Genomic DNA, 18,978 nt, shown 5'->3' with positions numbered 1-18,978 from the left:
CATTGGCATGACTTTTAATCTTAATTATAATTTTTTTTGCTCCTGTCATGGTTGAGAAAAATAACTGCACATGAATGCTACAGACCTTGTAACCTGCCTGCTTGTAATTATTGATGTAGTATATTTGTGGCTTTTGTGTGCATACAGTACTTACATTCATTCAGAGGCAAACCATTTTTGGGGGTAATTCTATATACGCCAAAGCGACTGTTTGGGTCTTTTAAAGCCCCAAATCTCTACAATAGTTTGACATATATATAATATATGGCCCTAATGTAATACATTTTCTAATCCCTTTTTCCTTCAGATTACAGTGTGCGATACACATGACGTGGACACAACACAACCATATTGAATTATGACGGGTTTTTTATATATAAGTATTAGCCAAATTGAAACCGTGATCTTTAACTGAAAGATCACCTTATACACTACTACACATTTATCATATAATAAAATAGGATCGCTGTGCAAATGGGTTATAAAGTCTAGCACTGTCAGGCCTCCCAGTCCTGGTGGTTCTGGCCTATGTGTTAGCGGAGCCGGCGCACCCACTGGAGCTTGTTAGAAGGTGTATTTGTGGTGCAGGCCTGTGCTTCGCAAAGTTGCTTCAGTACCAATATGAATGCAGTCGGCGAGTGGTATTCTCTGCTGTGTGTCTCAATCACTCACAGCCTGCCGGCGGTCTCAGTTGCACGGCCATATCTCTCACTCCCTTGCACCATGCGATTTGGTCCTGCTCTGCTGCACGCACTCTCAAAGCGTCCCCCCAAACTCCTTCGGGGTCATGCAGGAACTCTCTCAACTTTCATAGCTTCCCCCTCCTAACAGCTCACCTCTTTCCTAGTCCCTTTTCTTTCCCCAGCCTTCCTACTGGCTTGCTACAGTCACCGGTCCTATAGAGAGGACCCTGCTAAGGGGCAGTTAGCCTATGTTGCTTGTAGGCCCAGGGGCGTTACATTTTAAAACAGCAACCCAACCTGTTTTATAAACAGAAAAAAAAAACAAAACGCATTATAAAATAATTTACTGAACAGTGCTTGTTGCAATTGCTTGTGTGTTTATTTTATTTATATATTTTTTTTTATCAGGAAGTAATACATTGAGAGTTACCTCTCGTTTTCAAATATTTCCTGGGCATTGACATTTATCATAATGGAGAATACAGTGTGACTGGTACTTCAATGAACAGCTTCCTATGACATATAGTAGCTGAAATAATTTATTATTTTATCATGTTTTTTAAATCTTTCCTAACTCCTCCTTTAAATAACCATAGACATGTCAACCTCAGAAGACTCAAATCCGTGAGGTTTGGAGACTCCTAATCACAAAAGTGGGATCTAATTGGAATAATGCTGATTTATATCCATGAAACTCCATTGAATTCTCTATAAGAATGCTGATGCTCCAAATCAGACTGACAGGAAATCAATGAGCGTTAACATGTCTGCAGCCTCTAATCTCATGCACAAGAGGGGAAATATATCTTAATGCATTCATGTAAAAAAAAAACAGTCCTTTCTAGTTTTCCATTTAACAAAGTCTCCCAGCTGCAAAATGGGGAAAATACCAGTGCAGAAGACAATGGAAAAGTACACAACCTCAGCACTATACCCAAAGTGATAATATTCCAATGTGTATAACAGTACAGTAATAAAGCACAATTAGTGATTGTGTGTATATACAGAAGAGTTGAGTGACCACCTCTAGTTTTGAAGTCCTGCAGCCTGGAGGGCACCCGGATTGTCCAGATCCTTTGTTGCTAGTCCTTACAGAAAGTCCTTTTTCTGTAAGGCCCAGTACAGAAGAATTGTAAAGGAAAAAATCCTATTGCTTTCAATAGAGCTATTTTATTTTTTATGCATTCATTTTTGCACCCCTAGATCTCAATTAAGGCAACAAAATAGCATTGCCTTTATACAGGCTCTTTAAAACCAGAGACAGCACATAAAACACAGACAAAGCTCAGGAGTGCTTTTCCTGGTAATGTACAGGTTAATAAAGGCTTCAATCAGACTTAGAACTTTGCAACTAATATTGACAGATTTACTATAAATCATTCTTCCTATTATTACACAGGTTATTAAGAATTTATATTAGCGTTAGGGACCCCTGAATTGTGGTCTGCCGTGACGTTGGCTCAGGGGCTTACAACAATTTTGGCCAAAAATGTCAAACTAAAAGACCATTTTACTTAATAGATATTTATACATATATATTTAGGCACTGTACCGTGTATGATTTTCACTGGATGTGCTAAAACTGAGCTTTGTCTGTGTTTTATGTGCTGTCTCTGGTTTTAAATATATATTGCCATGCTCAGTAGCACTCCTCTGTGACACTCATATGCTTATATATATGTTGTGGTTATTTTGGGGGTTCAATAGGAGCTTGTTAGGTGTCCAGTATACTTTATACAGGCTCACCAGATACCCCAAAAAAGTAGTAGCTTCTATGTGTGTGCACATTTCCCCAGAGAACATGTACTATGCTAATGCTTAGAGAAGCATTATCATGCACAGGAACATAAAACGTAGCTAGATGATAATCTTTTTAAAAGCCTTTATAAGTTCCAGGTAATACATGTGTAACACCTTTTGCCCCCCCTCCCCCCTATCGCAGATGGGGGACCCTATATAATAATACACTTGTGTTACCGGGTGTGGTGCGTTACCTGATAGGCTCACAGAAGGCCTGAACCTCCGCCACTGGGAGCCTGGGGTTACCTGATGATTCGAACACAGCGCCTCCACCTGTAAGGGTTCCCACCTGAGTGGGATGATCCTCTTACAGGAACACAGTAATAGTAAGACACACACACAATATATGTTAGCAACCGTTTTACTATAGCTAATAATAACCTCGGTACCCTGTACCACACAGCATAATGCATATAACCATATGCATAGCACACATCAACTTAGGTAGTCCCTCCTCCAAAGTACCTGAGTGCTGGGCACCAATTCCCTGATGTCCCTTATGTCCAAACCCACCCAATGTGTTGGAGATAGCGCTATCCCTTGACGTGTTGGTGCACTACTATAGATACCTGTCCGGGGCTCGAGCAAACGGGGCCGCAATACAACTGGATTGGATCCGCCTGATCCGACGAGACGTCCTCCTACGCGTGGGGTGAATTCCAGCATGGATAATATCACCATGCGCCGCACCGTCTATACCTTGAAGGGGATCCGTCTGCAGCCGGCAGGCCCCAGTCACTGCTTGGCGTGGCCTCCGTGAAGATAGTCTATAGGAAGATAGTCTTTATATATAGAGGGGTCTGAGCCTAGACCCAGGAATCAGGCGGCGCGCCACAGAGTGTATCTTTAGAGCAACCAAATAGCTAAAGGGGCAGATCTCCTTCCTTAAGGCCTGTCCCTGAAGCAACCACAAACTGGGGCAAGGGTAACTGTATCTGGGGCCTATGGGATTAACTGGCCTAGTGCAAGGAGCTACTACTCCCCTGCACCCTCACTCACCCAGATCCCTGCTCCAACGCCCGTTACTCATAGCCCGCGAAATGTATCCATTCCCCCTTACCGGGAATCCTTGAGCCTTATTGGCTGTTCTGGGGCACCTGGTGTATGTTTCCCTTAGCCTCATGGGAATTGTAGTCCCATGGAGGCTGCTGCTGCATTGGGGCCGCGTGCGCGCTCGTACTGCGCATGCGCAACTTTGTAATGGCCGCCGCAGCTCCCGAACTTCTTCTGCGCATGCGCGCACATCCATATTTGTGGCCCCCGCTAGCCAGGTGCGCTGCAGAGCCTCCCTGGCGTCAGAGTGCTCCCTGCTTCGGCCCCCACCTTTGCAAACAGCCAGCGGGTCCGTCACTGGCTCCGGCGGCACCCTCGACCGCGCTGCCAGCAAGGAGAGGGTCTCGGGAAGCCCAAGGGGACCGGGGCTACACATGTGATATAAATAATAATGACGATTGCTGCTTTAAAACAACTCCCTGTTTTTCTAACCTTCAAATTTCTACAATTCTTTACCTGTGTCAGTAAGTAAACGATTCTCCAGCTGCTGAGATGTTCGTACAACAGGGCATCAATGATGTCATTTTGTTGTGCTGCTTAAATGCAGTGCGCAGAGCAGGTGCACAAATGAATCACTGAACATTATTTACTTGTAGAAGATCCTATAGAAAGGCAGATGGCAGTTAAGGGTGATTTTAATAGGATTTCTATATATAGCAAGCATGGGAAGCTTCACTTACTTACTCATTCTTTCTTTATGCGGGAAAATAAACCATGCGTAGAATTTTTAACATTAGCTTTCGTTCATGGGCTGGTTAGATAACAGGCGAATAAAATTGATTTATATACAGTTATTTATAGCCTTTTCAAGTGTACAGTAGGAATAGCAGGGTATTAATGAAAGAAAAATGTACATACAGAAATGTTTTTGAATTACATTGCTTACCAAAAACAAACTGCTTCTAGCAGGGGCACCTGTTAAAGGTAGTAGGTTTACAGACATTGAGCCAATTATTATTATTAATAATAATAATAATAATAACAACATGTTCTTGTAAGGCGCTGCTAGTTTTAAGTAGTGCTTTACAGAGACATTTTGCAGGCACAGGTCCCAGCCCTGTGGAGCTTACAATCTATGTTTTTGGTGCCTGAAGCACAGGGAGATAAAGTGACTTGCACAAGGTCTCAAGGAGCTGACACAAGGAGCTGGTAATTGAACCAGGTTCCACTGCTTCAAACTCAGTGGCAGTCAGTGTCTTTACTCATTGACCCACTCCTTCGACCTTGCTTAACTAAATTTATATCTTTATTACCAATATATTTAGGGTTATAAAAGTGAACCTGTTTCATAAGCAGCTGTAAAGCAAAATATGGACACATTAAGTTCAGTCAACAGTCATGTGTTGGCTTATTTATGCAGAGAAAGGCAAAAATATAATTTACAGAAATGCAATGTATTTTTCCTCACTGGCAAATAAGAAACTTGTTGTGGATTACAAAAGAGAATGGCAGTAGCATTGAATATTTGAATATATCGCTAGTCCTGCGTGAATGGCTTCCCACCTCTAACCTCATACCCATCCTTCTAACCTCTAACCTCCTACCCATGTCCTGTCACCCTCCCTCCTCTCTCCTTTTCTCCTGTGCCCTTTGGAATGCTCGCTCCCTCTCTAACAAGTTCCTCTCTGTGCATGACTTCTTTCTCTCTCACTCTCTGCTCATCTTTGCTATAACTGAGACCTGGCTCACTCAGTCTGACTCTGCTCTGGAAGCTGCCCTTTCTTATGGTGTCCTTTTTTCTCCCACACTCTGTGCCCTGATGGCAGGGGTGGAGGCGTGAGGCTACTCCTCTCCTCTCTCTGCCGTTACCATACCTTTCTATTCCTCCGTATTTTGCTTTTCCCTCATTTGAGGCTCACAATGTCCAGATCTTCTCTCCTCTCCCTGTCCACGTGGCGGTCATCTATCGCCCACCTACCTCTACTCATCCCCCTTCTGCCTTTCTCTCTCACTTTGAATCCTGGCTCTCTTTCGTCCTCTCCTCAGACTCCCCTGTTCTTCTCCTTGGGGACTTCAACTGCCACATTGATGATCCATCTCTCCCTTGGGCTTCCGGCTTTCTCTCTCTAACCCAGTGTTTGCGCTGCGATCAGGGCCGCAAGCACCGGGAAACAAGGGCTGCAAGTTATTTAAAAAAAAACAAAAAAAAAACCTCTGAGGGGAAGTGGAGGAGCGGTCACGTGACCGCTCCCATCCAATGGGGCTGCAGCCTGCTCGGCATTGCAACTACAGAGCCACCAGACAGAGGCAGCACCAAGGTGTGTGTGCTGGCGGTGTGTGTGTGTGTGTGTGTGTGTGTGTGTGTGTGTGTGTGTGTGTGTGTGTGTGAAAAACGGGCTGCAGGGTGTGTGTGTGTGTGTGTGTGTGTGTGTGTGTGTGTGTGTGTGTGTGTGTGTGTGTGTGTGTGTGTGTGTGTGTGTGAAAAACGGGCTGCAGGGTGTGTGTGTGTGTGTGTGTGTGTGTGTGTGTGTGTGTGTGTGTGTGTGTGTGTGTGTGTGTGTGTGTGTATATATGTATATATGTGTGGTGTGTGTGTGTGTATATATATATGTGTGTGTGTGTGTGTGGTGTGTGTATATATATATGTGTGGTGTATATATATATGTGTGGTGTATATATATATATATATATATACACACCACATATATATATATATATATATATATATATATATATATATATATATATATATATATATATATATATATATGTATGTGTGTGGTGTATATATATATTATATATATATATATATGTATATATATATATATATGTATGTGTGGTGTATATATATATGTGTGTGGTGTGTGTGTGTGGTGTGTGTGTGCGTGTGAATATATTCATCAAAGTTGCACAATGTTAATAAATAATTTATTCTCACAACGTCTTTTTTTTTTAATTTTTAAAATATTATATAATACACACACACAGACACATACACACACACAGACACACACACACACACTGACAGCTACCAAGTGACACACATAGTGATACCCGCCTCCCAAGCGCGCTTGCTGTCTCCTCTGCCAGGACAGCAAAAAGCTCCTGGTAGAGCGAGCAGCAGCACCTAAGCGCTTACTATGTCCCAGGCCGGAGGAACTATAGCCCGCTGATTACAGAATCAGGGGCTTTGTGCATCTGTTCAGCCCGGCTCAGCGATGCTGAGTGCCCGACGCTGAGAGAGGGAGGCCCGGCGCGCACGCTGGAGGAGCAGCACCGGGAGACAGATGTCTCCCAGCAGCACTGCAGCCTCACACCCCCCCCCCCCTCCCTCCCCGCAGCACACCGGCCCTCCCTCCCCGCAGCACACCGGCCCTCCCTCCCCGCAGCACACCGGCCCTCCCCCCACGTGGCACAGGCCCCCGCAGCACTGACCTCCCCCGTGCAGGGACCAGGCCGTTCGGCCAAACCCTCCCCACCCCCTGTATCTGTGTGTATTTGTGTGTGTGTGTGTATCTGCATCTGTGTGTGTGTATCTGTGTGTATTTATTTATGTGTGTGTGTGTATTTATGTGTGTGTGTATTTGTGTGTGTGTGTGTGTGTATTTATTTGTGTGTGTATTTGTGTGTGTGTATTTGTGTGTGTGTGTATTTATGTGTGTATTTATTAGTGTGTGTGTGTGTCTGTGTGCAGGGAGCTGCCTGCACGGATCTCCTGCCTTTCCTCCCTCCCTGAGAGAGAGAGTGTGAGAGAGAGAGAGAGTGAGAGAGAGAGTGTGTCTGAGAGAGTGAGAGAGAGAGTGTCTGAGAGAGTGAGAGAGAGTGTGTGTCTGAGAGAGAGAGCGAGAGAGTGTCTGTCTGAGAGAGGTAGAGTGTCTGTCTGAGAGAGGTAGAGTGTCTGTCTGAGAGAGGTAGAGTGTCTGTCTGAGAGAGGTAGAGTGTCTGTCTGAGAGAGGTAGAGTGTGTCTGAGAGAGTGAGAGTGTCTGTCTGAGAGAGTGAGAGTGTCTGTCTGAGAGAGTGAGTGTCTGTCTGAGAGAGTGAGTGTCTGACTGTGAGAGAGAGTGTCTGTCTGTGAGAGAGAGTGTCTGTCTCTGAGAGAGAGTGTCTGTCTGTGAGAGAGAGTGTCTGTCTGTGAGAGAGAGTGTCTTTCTGTGTGTGTGTCTGAGAGAGAGAGAGAGAGAGAGAGAGAGGTCAGAGAGAAAGAGAGGTCAGAGAGGTCAGAGAGAGAGAGAGGTCAGAGAGAGAGAGAGGTCAGAGAGAGAGAGAGGTCAGAGAGAGAGAGAGGTCAGAGAGAGAGAGGTCAGAGAGAGAGTGAGGTCAGAGAGAGAGTGAGGTCAGAGAGAGAGAGAGTGAGGTCAGAGAGAGAGAGAGTGAGGTCAGAGAGAGAGAGAGAGGTCAGAGAGAGACAGTGAGGTTAGAGAGAGAGAGAGAGAGACAGTGAGGTCAGAGAGAGAGAGAGAGAGAGAGAGAGAGAGAGAGAGAGAGAGAGAGAGAGAGAGAGAGAGAGATAGACAGTGAGGTCAGAGAGAGAGAGACAGTGAGGTCTGAGAGAGAGAGAGAGAGAGAGTGAGGTCAGAGAGAGAGAGACAGTGAGGTCAGAGAGAGAGTGAGGTCAGAGAGAGAGAGTGAGGTCAGAGAGAGAGAGAGAGAGAGTGAGGTCAGAGAGAGAGAGTGAGGTCAGAGAGAGAGAGAGAGTGAGGTCAGAGAGAGAGAGAGAGTGAGGTCAGAGAGAGAGAATGAGAGAGAGAGAGAGAGTGAGGTCAGAGAGAGAGAGAGTGGGGTCAGAGAGAGAGAGTGAGGTCAGAGAGAGAGAGAGAGTGAGGTCAGATAGAGAGAGAGAGTGAGGTCAGAGAGAGAGAGAGAGAGGTCAGAGAGAGAGAGTGAGGTCAGAGAGAGAGAGAGAGGTCAGAGAGAAAGAGAGGTCAGAGAGGTCAGAGAGAGAGAGAGAGAGGTCAGAGAGAGAGAGAGGTCAGAGAGAGAGAGAGGTCAGAGAGAGAGAGGTCAGAGAGAGAGTGAGGTCAGAGAGAGAGTGAGGTCAGAGAGAGAGTGAGGTCAGAGAGAGAGAGAGTGAGGTCAGAGAGAGAGAGAGAGGTCAGAGAGAGACAGTGAGGTTAGAGAGAGAGAGAGAGAGAGAGACAGTGAGGTCAGAGAGAGAGAGAGAGAGAGAGAGAGAGATAGACAGTGAGGTCAGAGAGAGAGAGACGGTGAGGTCTGAGAGAGAGAGAGAGAGAGAGAGAGAGAGAGTGAGGTCAGAGAGAGAGAGACAGTGAGGTCAGAGAGAGCGTGAGGTCAGAGAGAGAGAGTGAGGTCAGAGAGAGAGAGAGAGAGAGTGAGGTCAGAGAGAGAGAGTGAGGTCAGAGAGAGAGAGAGAGTGAGGTCAGAGAGAGAGAGAGTGAGGTCAGAGAGAGAGAGAGAGAGAGAGAGTGAGGTCAGAGAGAGAGAGAGTGGGGTCAGAGAGAGAGAGTGAGGTCAGAGAGAGAGAGAGAGTGAGGTCAGATAGAGAGAGAGAGTGAGGTCAGAGAGAGAGAGAGAGAGGTCAGAGAGAGAGAGTGAGGTCAGAGAGAGAGTGAGGTCAGAGAGAGAGTGAGGTCAGAGAGAGAGTGAGGTCAGAGAGAGAGAAAGAGAGAGAGAGAGAGAGAGAGAGGTCTGAGAGAGAGAGAGAGAGAGAGAGAGAGAGAGAGAGAGGTCAGAGAGAGAGGGAGAGAGTGAGGTCAGAGAGAGAGAGTGAGGTCAGAGAGAGAGAGAGAGAGAGAGAGTGAATGAGGTCAGAGAGAGAGAGAGTGAGGTCAGAGAGAGAGTGAGGTCAGAGAGAGAGTGAGGTCAGAGAGAGAGAGAGTGAGGTCAGAGAGAGTGAGAGTGTGTGAGAGTGTCTGAGAAAGACACCAACTGCGCACTGCAACTGTTAGGTATGTATATACACCTTTGTTTTTACTTTGGGCGCCGCGTAAAAATCCTGATCGCCTTGGGGAGCCTTGAAAAAATTCTTATTGCCTTGGGGAGCCTTGAACCGAAAAAGTTTGGGAACCACTGCTCTAACCTCTTCATTTGGCCTTCAACAGTGGACTGCAGCCAGCACCCACAAGGATGGCGACTACAGTACCTAGACCTGAAACTTTTCTCTCTGATTTTTACATTTCCCCCTTTCCTCTCTCTGACCATCACCTCATCTCATTTTCTCTCTCTCGCTTCTCCCTTCCCATCTCCATCTACACCTCACTTCTGCAGAGACCTGCGCTCTATTAACCTACCAGCTTTTGATTCCACTTTACGCTCCTCCCTCTCCTCTCTCAGATCGGTAGGCAGTGTATTGGTGCATCACCATGAGTAGCTCATTAATATTATAATAGTTCCATTTTCAATGATAGATCCAAGTTCAAGGACATAGAGTATGATTCATAACATCCCAGGGTGAGAAACTAGAGGCCTGGTGGTCCTCACGCGGGTACCCCAAAATAGGTCTCCTAATAATAGTGTACTCAACCCTGGGGAAATAACTCAGTCAGTCAGTCCAGCACTGGATGGTAAAAGTATAATGGGCTATAGCCCTTTACCTTCCTTGGTGGTGTCCTTGGTTAGTGGATCAATTCCAGCGTGCTGTCCATTTAATTATGTATGTTTGACAATTTTTTTGATTAAAGTTTTTGTATTCAATATTATGGTCTTTGCAGCCAATCACGGCGCTTTATGTATTCTCTCCATTATGGGCGCGAGCAAGGAGTGTACCGCGCGCCATAGTAGCGACGAGGTTAACGGTCGCATGGAGATGACGTCATAAATGCCACGATTTTGGCGCGAAAGTGTATATGGATATAAGGATGCATCTGTGAACTTCTCTTTACACCTTGAGAAAGTCCTTTACGGACGAAACGCGTAGGTATGTTCCTACCATTGTTTGTTTCTTGTAACTGACCATTAAATCCCTTTTTTAATACTTATCCCTGTTTGGAGTTACCCTCATTTTTTGGCGATCTACTAGCTGGTATGCTGCTGGGAAACGCTGCTGTGCTCCTCTACATCCTTGCTCTCCTCTCTCAGCCCTGCTCCAGACCCTGACAGCCACAACTCTGCCCTGTCTTCCTCTCTTGAACTACAAGCCCCGCTTTCTATCTGCCATTCCCGCCCTTCTAACCCCAGACCCTGGCTAAATTCACACACGCGCATGCTGTGTTCCTGCACAAGTTTCTCTGAACGCCTCTGGAGGAAATCTCACACTCTCGCAGACTTCCTTCATTACAAATTTATGCTATCCTGTTTCAATTCTGCCCTCTCTCAGGCTAAACAAACCTACTTTTCTTCACTAATCAACACACACGCGTTCCACTCAAGGATGCCTTCTCCCTATCCTCTTTGTATCTAAAGCCCTCTCCCACCTTAAACTTTTCTCACTGGCTGCCCCACACCTCTAGAATGCCCTTCCCCATAACAACCGACTAGCACCCTCTCTATCCACCTTTAAGTCACACCTTAAAACACACATGCTTAATGAAGCATATGAGTAACTCTGTGGCTAATACTATACACCTCATACATAAACCTTGGCCCCCTACAGACGCACTTACCAGAATACCCTCCTACTGTCTCTGTATGTCCTTCCTACCTATCAATTAGATTTAAAGTCTTCGGAGCAGGGACTCCACTTCCTAAATGTTAATTTTTAAGTATGAAGTACTTATTCCCATGATCTGTTATTTGTAGTTATTTGTTATTTATAATATTGTCACGTGTATTACTACTGTGAAGCGCTATGTACATTAGTGGCGCTATATAAATAAAGACATACATATATATACAGAAAAAAAGACTGCGCTTGGGTATAGTGTGATAGGAAATTCAATAAATGTATATAATAAATAATAACAATATAAAATATATATATATGGATTTAGAACCCATATACAGAAAATAAATTCTTACTGTGCAATCAGAAAATACATGAATTGATAATAAAAAAGATGTGCTGTGGACCCTTGATCAAATTACAAATTTTAAAATGAGTCCTCTGAAGTCCCAAATGAAATCCAATGTGGAAAAGAGTTACACAGAAGCACTGTCAGGATGAAGGCAGCTTCTTTAAAAGGGCACAACGACCTCCCTCTCCACCTGCATAGATAATGAAAGAAAAAAGCGCCCAATCCTAGTGCATTACTGTGCAAAAAGTATTTAATTTCCTAATAAAAATGTTCAAATTGAACTCACAAACAAAGAGAATAAAAAAGCATTTTATGAGTTAATACTCATGCTCCATGGTTCTGTAGGCGTTGCTGTTCCTCTACTCCGCTCCGTGACTCCACCGCATCAAAGTACAGCCCTCGTGTGCCTCTGCCTGCAGAAACTGACGATGTTGGGCTCACCACAGCTTCCTTCCCCCGGGAACACACCAGCCGATGATCCAGGTTCCTACCGGGGGCACTGTGTGCGGCGGAACGATTAGATGACACCACACAAAGTCCACTGGTATCGAGCAGGAGGATTACAGCCAGAATTCAAAAGAGACGCTTAACAGGACCCACAGCACACTTGTCCCTACGCGTTTCAACAGCATAAGCTGTTTTCATCAGGGGATGGATTCTGGGTGTGTAACTCACGTTTATATACACCCTCGAACCCTATTTGTCTAATCAAAGAATGATTGAGAGAATCATTAATAGATAAGGTGCAGATAATTAGTGTAATACCTCCTGCATACAGAAAAATAGGCAGCTCTATATTAAAAAACAATGAACATCCCTAAATTTGGGCTCATCAACCCATAGCTGATGATATAAAAAGCTGACACTTATTACTATGTTTCTAATAAAAACAGTTTGATTATACATAGAATAAATACCTGAAATCAACTGAGTGAAACAATAAGAAAAAAAACCATTGATGATGTTGAAAAATAATAAATAAAAGCTGGAGGAGAATGGACTTGATATATTGGAAAAATCTATGCTAATAAACATATCGAGTTTTGAAATACAATCAAATATGAAGAAAGAAAGAAACCTAGAAAAAACAAACAGACCATTCATTTGATTTAAATATTCTTAAAATAATATAAGCGTGATTGAATAATGTATATAAAAGAAATGAATGAGAATTGTTAATAAAGATATATATATAGAAAGCAAAAAGAAATAAAAAACGAAAAATGAAAATAAAACAAATGAAATAAAATAAAACATGCATTTAGTACATGTAGTTAATATCAGATAATATAATCTGTAATAAAAAAAGTCCGTTTGTAGAACTGGTGGAACTATATCCCAAATATAGATGTATTCACTCATACAAGTGAAAGATAGATGAATTAACTAAATATACAAAATATTTCAAAGAACCGCAGAAAAAGAGACAGGTATGGGACCAATTTGTCTCCTACAATATCTAAAGAGAGATGGATGAGCACATGGTACATGTATCCAAGGTCACAAGGAATCTCAACCTGACCCAGACGTACAGTACAGCCACCAACACCCCACCTCCAGAAGTCAATACACTTTGTGATGTGATGAAATGAATAAATATACATGTAAATAAGATTAAAGAATATGTGTATATTTAATAAAGTGATTTCTGTGATGTGAAAACTTCATGAATATATATGATTAGCATAATACATTCATCCTATGCCTGTGAAAATATTTACATATAAAAAGATAGTGCTAACTTAAATTGTGTGTCCGATGTGAATAATTTAAATAACAACCCTGTGTGAAACGACCAGAAGGGAACATGTCTAGCATGTTCAACCCAGACCTCCTTGTCAAACTCACACGTGGAATATATGAAGGGATGAATAAAGGAGAAGAAGAATTATACAACAGTGCTGATGTCAATACAGTCATTTAACCCATTGGGACTTAGTGTATTAAGTACATAGATCCAATATGTCTCTCTCAAGTTGAGAAATGTATGCCTGTCTCCACTTAGGAGTGTTGAACTGAGAGCCTCAATGCCCATAACATTCAAGGAAGAGGGATCTTTGTTATGCTTAAGATCGTAGTGTCTAGATAGACTGTGAGATTGTAATCCATGGATAATATTCCGCCGATGTTCAAGGAATCGTGTTGCCAAGGTCCGTTTTGTCCTGCCAATATATTGAATCCCACAGGGACACATAATGGCATAAATGACAAAGATGGATAAACAATTGATATTGCCCTTTACTTGATATATTGATCCATTTGAATGTGATGTAATGATATCAGATTTGCATAGGTGTTTGCACGTTAGACATCTCGGACGGTTGCACGAGAAATTGCCATCTCTTGCTTTATGATTGACATCATCAGAAATGTGATTTATACTTTTTAATTTACTAGGTGCCACCATAGATTTTACATTTCTCGCTTTTTGGAAAACCACGGGTATCCTTAAAGATAATTTTTTTCCTATAATAGGATCATTCAGTAAGATCTCCCAATGTCTATTGAGGATGTTCTTTATTTTTTGAGAGGCACAGTTAAATTGGGTAATAAAAATGGGTGAACCAATCTGATCTTGATTAGGTGTTGAATTTTTCTTCTTCCTACAGAGTACATCACTTTTTGTTTTTCCCAACAGTGCATGTCTATCTAGTTGACCCACTTGTCTAAATGTCTCCTGAACTGTATGTTTATTATATCCTTTGGCTATGAATTTGTTTGCCAGAGCATCCCCCTGGGCCAGATAGTCGGAGTCAAGAGAACAATTTCTCCTGACTCTAAGGAACTGGCCCCTGGGAATGTTCTCCAGCCACTTGTGATAGTGGTTGCTCTTGTGATGTAAATATGCATTAGTAGATATCTTTTTAAAGAATGTTTTGGTAATAATCTGATTATCACTATTGGCCATTAGTTCTAAATCCAAAAAATTGATTTTGCACTTATCTATTTCAAATGTAAAACGCAAATCCATTTGGTTATCATTGAAAGATGTCAGAATGTTGGTAAGTATCTCTTGATCCCCGTTCCAAATAAATATAAGGTCGTCTATGAAGCGGCCATAGAACACCAAGCCCTCCAACAGCCTAGCATCACCCCACACATGCCTATCCTCCCATAGGCCCATGTATAGGTTAGCATAGCTGGGGGGCAAAACGGCTGCCCATGGCCGTTCCACAGACCTGCAAATAATAATGATCCTCGAATAAAAAATAATTATGCTCCAAAATAAACAAAATGGATTGTAATATGAAGTTCCTTTGTGTTTCATTGAATGAATTTTCTTTTTCCAAAAAATGTGCTACTGCTGCTACTCCTTTGTTATGATTGATGCAAGTATATAAAGAGGCCACATTACATGTGGCCCATATATAGGTGGATTTCCAAGGGATCCCAGAGATGGAGTCAATGACATGCAAAGTGTCCCTAATATATGATCTTAAATTGACCACCAAAGGTTGTAAAAAGTAGTCTACATATTGGGACACATTGGACGTCATTGACTCCACCCCTGAGACTATAGGTCTCCCCGGTGGATGTTCTAAGTCTTTATGTACCTTTGGTATATGATAAAACACTGGGGTCCTTGGGAATCTTTTAAATAGAAATTCAAATTCTGATTTTGTAATGATCTCCTTGTGCTGTGCCTCTTGAAGGAATATCTTTAAATCTTTCTGATAATCATCCATAGGATCATGATCTAGCAATATATAAGAAATACCATCATTCAATAAACGGTTCACTTCTGCTACATATATATCTCTATCTTGAAGAACTATTCCTCCTCCTTTGTCTGCCTGTCTTATTACAATTCCATTTTGTTCACTTAGTTCCCTTAAGGCCTGTATTTCATTCTTATGAAGATTCCTCTTTTGTAATGAAAGCATGCCCTGACATAAAGATTCTAAATCTTTTAATACCAGGGTATAGAAGTTATCTATAAAACCTCCCTTAGCTTGATATGGAAAAAAAGTAGATTTAGAAACAAACGGTGAATGACTGTATTGACATCAGCACTGTTGTATAATTCTTCTTCTCCTTTATTCATCCCTTCATATATTCCACGTGTGAGTTTGACAAGGAGGTCTGGGTTGAACATGCTAGACATGTTCCCTTCTGGTCGTTTCACACAGGGTTGTTATTTAAATTATTCACATCGGACACACAATTTAAGTTAGCACTATCTTTTTATATGTAAATATTTTCACAGGCATAGGATGAATGTATTATGCTAATCATATATATTCATGTAGTTTTCACATCACAGAAATCACTTTATTAAATATACACATATTCTTTAATCTTATTTACATGTATATTTATTCATTTCATCACATCACAAAGTGTATTGACTTCTGGAGGTGGGGTGTTGGTGGCTGTACTGTACGTCTGGGTCAGGTTGAGATTCCTTGTGACCTTGGATACATGTACCATGTGCTCATCCATCTCTCTTTAGATATTGTAGGAGACAAATTGGTCCCATACCTGTCTCTTTTTCTGCGATTCTTTGAAATATTTTGTATATTTAGTTAATTCATCTATCTTTCACTTGTATGAGTGGAAACATCTATATTTGGGATATAGTTCCACCAGTTCTACAAACGGACTTTTTTTATTACAGATTACATTATCTGATATTAACTACATGTACTAAATGCATGTTTTATTTTATTTCATTTGTTTTATTTTCATTTTTCGTTTTTTATTTCTTTTTCCTTTCTATATATATATCTTTATTAACAATTCTCATTCATTTCTTTTATATACATTATTCAATCACGCTTATATTATTTTAAGAATATTTAAATCAAATTAATGGTCTTTTTGTTTTTTCTAGGTTTATTTCTTTCTTCATATTTGATTGTATTTCAAAACTCGATATGTTTATTAGCATAGATTTTTCCAATATATCAAGTCCATCCTCCTCAAGCTTTTATTTATTATTTTTCAACATCATCAATGGTTCATTTTCTTATTGTTTCACTCAGTTGATTTCAGGTATTTATTCTATGTATAATCAAACTGTTTTTATTAGAAACATAGTAATAAGTTTCAGCTTTTTATATCATCAGCTATGGGTTGATGAGCCCAAATTTAGGGATGTTCATTGTTTTTTATATAGAGCTGCCTATTTTTCTGTATCCAGGAGGTATTAGACTAATTATCTGCACCTGATCTATTAATGATTCTCTCAATCATTCTTTGATTAGACAAATAGGGTTCGAGGGTGTATATAAACATGAGTTACACACCCAGAATCCATCCCCTGATGAAAACAGCTTATGCTGTTGAAACGCGTAGGGACAAGTGTGCTGTGGGTCCTGTTAAGCGTCTCTTTTGAATTCTGGCTGTAATCCTCCTGCTCGATACCAGTGGACTTCGTGTGGTGTCATCTAATCGTTCCGCCGCACACAGTGCCCCCGGTAGGAACCTGGATCATCGGCTGGTGTGTTCCTGGGGAAAGGAAGCTGTGGTGAGCCCAACATCGTCATTTTCTGCAGGCAGAGGCACACGAGGGCTGTACTTTGATGCGGTGGAGTCACGGAGCGGAGCAGAGGAACAGCAACGCCTACAGAACCATGGAGCATGAGTATTAACTCATAAAATGCTTTTTTATTCTCTTTGTTTGTGAGTTCAATTTGAACATTTTTATTGGGAAATTAAATTCTTTTTGCACAGTAATGCACTAGGATTGGGCGCTTTTTTCTTTCATTATCTAAAGACATACATATATACATACATACACCATATTGATGTGAAGCCACCTCTGTGCTGGAGAATAGTTCAACCTCATGGAAATAATTGGCCCAAAATCAACTCTAACACAGGGGAGCCACTTTACAGAATACTGAGTAAGGGCCAGAGCGGTAAAGAGAAAGATAGTGGAACAAAGAGGCAACTTAAAGGAGACAGGGAAAGTAGCAAAGACAGAGAATGAAAATGAGAAATCAAAATAATGAAGAGTGCGTGGCAGACTGCCAATGAGTCCTGCCACCTTTGCGCTATACTGAAACTTACTATAAAGCATAGGTGAAGCATGGCAATGAAGTAAGTGTTTTTTGAAACGTATAATATTACAGTGGGGTACACTTCTGGACCTCCAACATGTCATTTGTCACAAATCTGGCCATTTGGAAAATTAGTTGAAGAGCATGGCCTACAAATAACGCTGCTTAAGGGATTATGGCCCATCTTTTAAAAAGTAAAGAGTTATTTAACAAAAGAACACCTTCTGGTGCCGGAAGTGAATGAGCTGTGAGGTGGCTTATGGGGTAGGACCACTTATGGGCTTCTATGTCAATAAGGATTATTAAAAGGTTAAAGCCTATATTTGTTGTGTGGGGAAGTAGCGACTCCAGTCTAGGTTAATCAATTTTAGTTGGATGTCTGCCTATAAAATCTGAGGTGTTACTCCACCGGGAGCTAGTAAGATTCAGAAACTATCTACCCTTTCCCCTCCTTGTTAAGCCCTCTTCCCGCCTTTACGTCAGCCATCCTATAGTCAGTTTGAGATACCATGGTTATCAAATTAAATACATTGTTATTACCCACATACACACACAGCAACCTGTTATTTGTAGCACTGTACAAATATATATTTAAATAAAACACTGGTTGTTTGTAATTACACCACATTGGCTTTGCTCGAGTTAAATTATTACAAGGGTTAAGCTTCAAGTTTATCTCTCAATGCATTTTGTGCTTCATGTATATGCCATACGTGGTTGTACTCATAAAGTTAATGGCATAAGGCTGGTACTTCCAATTTTCTGTGAGTACTAAACTATGCGTTGCACTTCTCTGTCAAGTAAAATACTCTGCTTATACATGTTGTGCCACTAACAGGAGGGGAGAACCGGGACAAGGACAGGCCTGGTGGCTGTGGGGGCCCCGGCCCTAGAAGTTGAGCCCACCCAACTCCTGCACCCATCTGTCGAGCCTCTTGTTGCCGTCGTCTTTGCCCCAGCTTCCGGCTCTCCCCAGCTGCTGCCTCCTGTTCCCATGCCATCCTCTCTCTATGTATAGGCCCACCCATAGGCCCATGTATAGGTTAGCATAGCTGGGGGGCAAAACGGCTGCCCATGGCCGTTCCACAGACCTGCAAATAATAATGATCCTCGAATAAAAAATAATTATGCTCCAAAATAAACAAAATGGATTGTAATATGAAGTTCCTTTGTGTTTCATTGAATGAATTTTCTTTTTCCAAAAAATGTGCTACTGCTGCTACTCCTTTGTTATGATTGATGCAAGTATATAAAGAGGCCACATTACATGTGGCCCATATATAGGTGGATTTCCAAGGGATCCCAGAGATGGAGTCAATGACATGCAAAGTGTCCCTAATATATGATCTTAAATTGACCACCAAAGGTTGTAAAAAGTAGTCTACATATTGGGACACATTGGACGTCATTGACTCCACCCCTGAGACTATAGGTCTCCCCGGTGGATGTTCTAAGTCTTTATGTACCTTTGGTATATGATAAAACACTGGGGTCCTTGGGAATCTTTTAAATAGAAATTCAAATTCTGATTTTGTAATGATCTCCTTGTGCTGTGCCTCTTGAAGGAATATCTTTAAATCTTTCTG

The 18,978-nt window shown here is 42.0% G+C and overlaps 1 protein-coding gene and 1 long non-coding RNA gene across 3 annotated transcripts in view; one reads left to right on the top strand and one right to left on the bottom strand.

The window, feature by feature from the left end:
• Window positions 1-18,978, top strand: part of KCNB2 (potassium voltage-gated channel subfamily B member 2) — a 325,087-nt gene that overhangs the window by 250,987 nt on the left and 55,122 nt on the right. The gene's annotated exons all lie outside the window — the stretch shown is intronic.
• On the bottom strand, window positions 840-4,133 carry LOC142483492 (uncharacterized). Its single transcript, XR_012797358.1, has 3 exons — window positions 3,993-4,133; window positions 3,053-3,250; window positions 840-980 (listed from the first exon to the last, which is right to left on the bottom strand). It is a non-coding gene; the product is annotated as an uncharacterized LOC142483492 (long non-coding RNA).

This window comes from Ascaphus truei, chromosome 2 (genome assembly GCF_040206685.1).
Source record: "Ascaphus truei isolate aAscTru1 chromosome 2, aAscTru1.hap1, whole genome shotgun sequence".
Lineage (NCBI taxonomy): Eukaryota > Metazoa > Chordata > Amphibia > Anura > Ascaphidae > Ascaphus > Ascaphus truei.
Note: the sequence above shows the minus strand (reverse complement) of the source record. Positions and strands in the feature narration are given on the sequence as shown.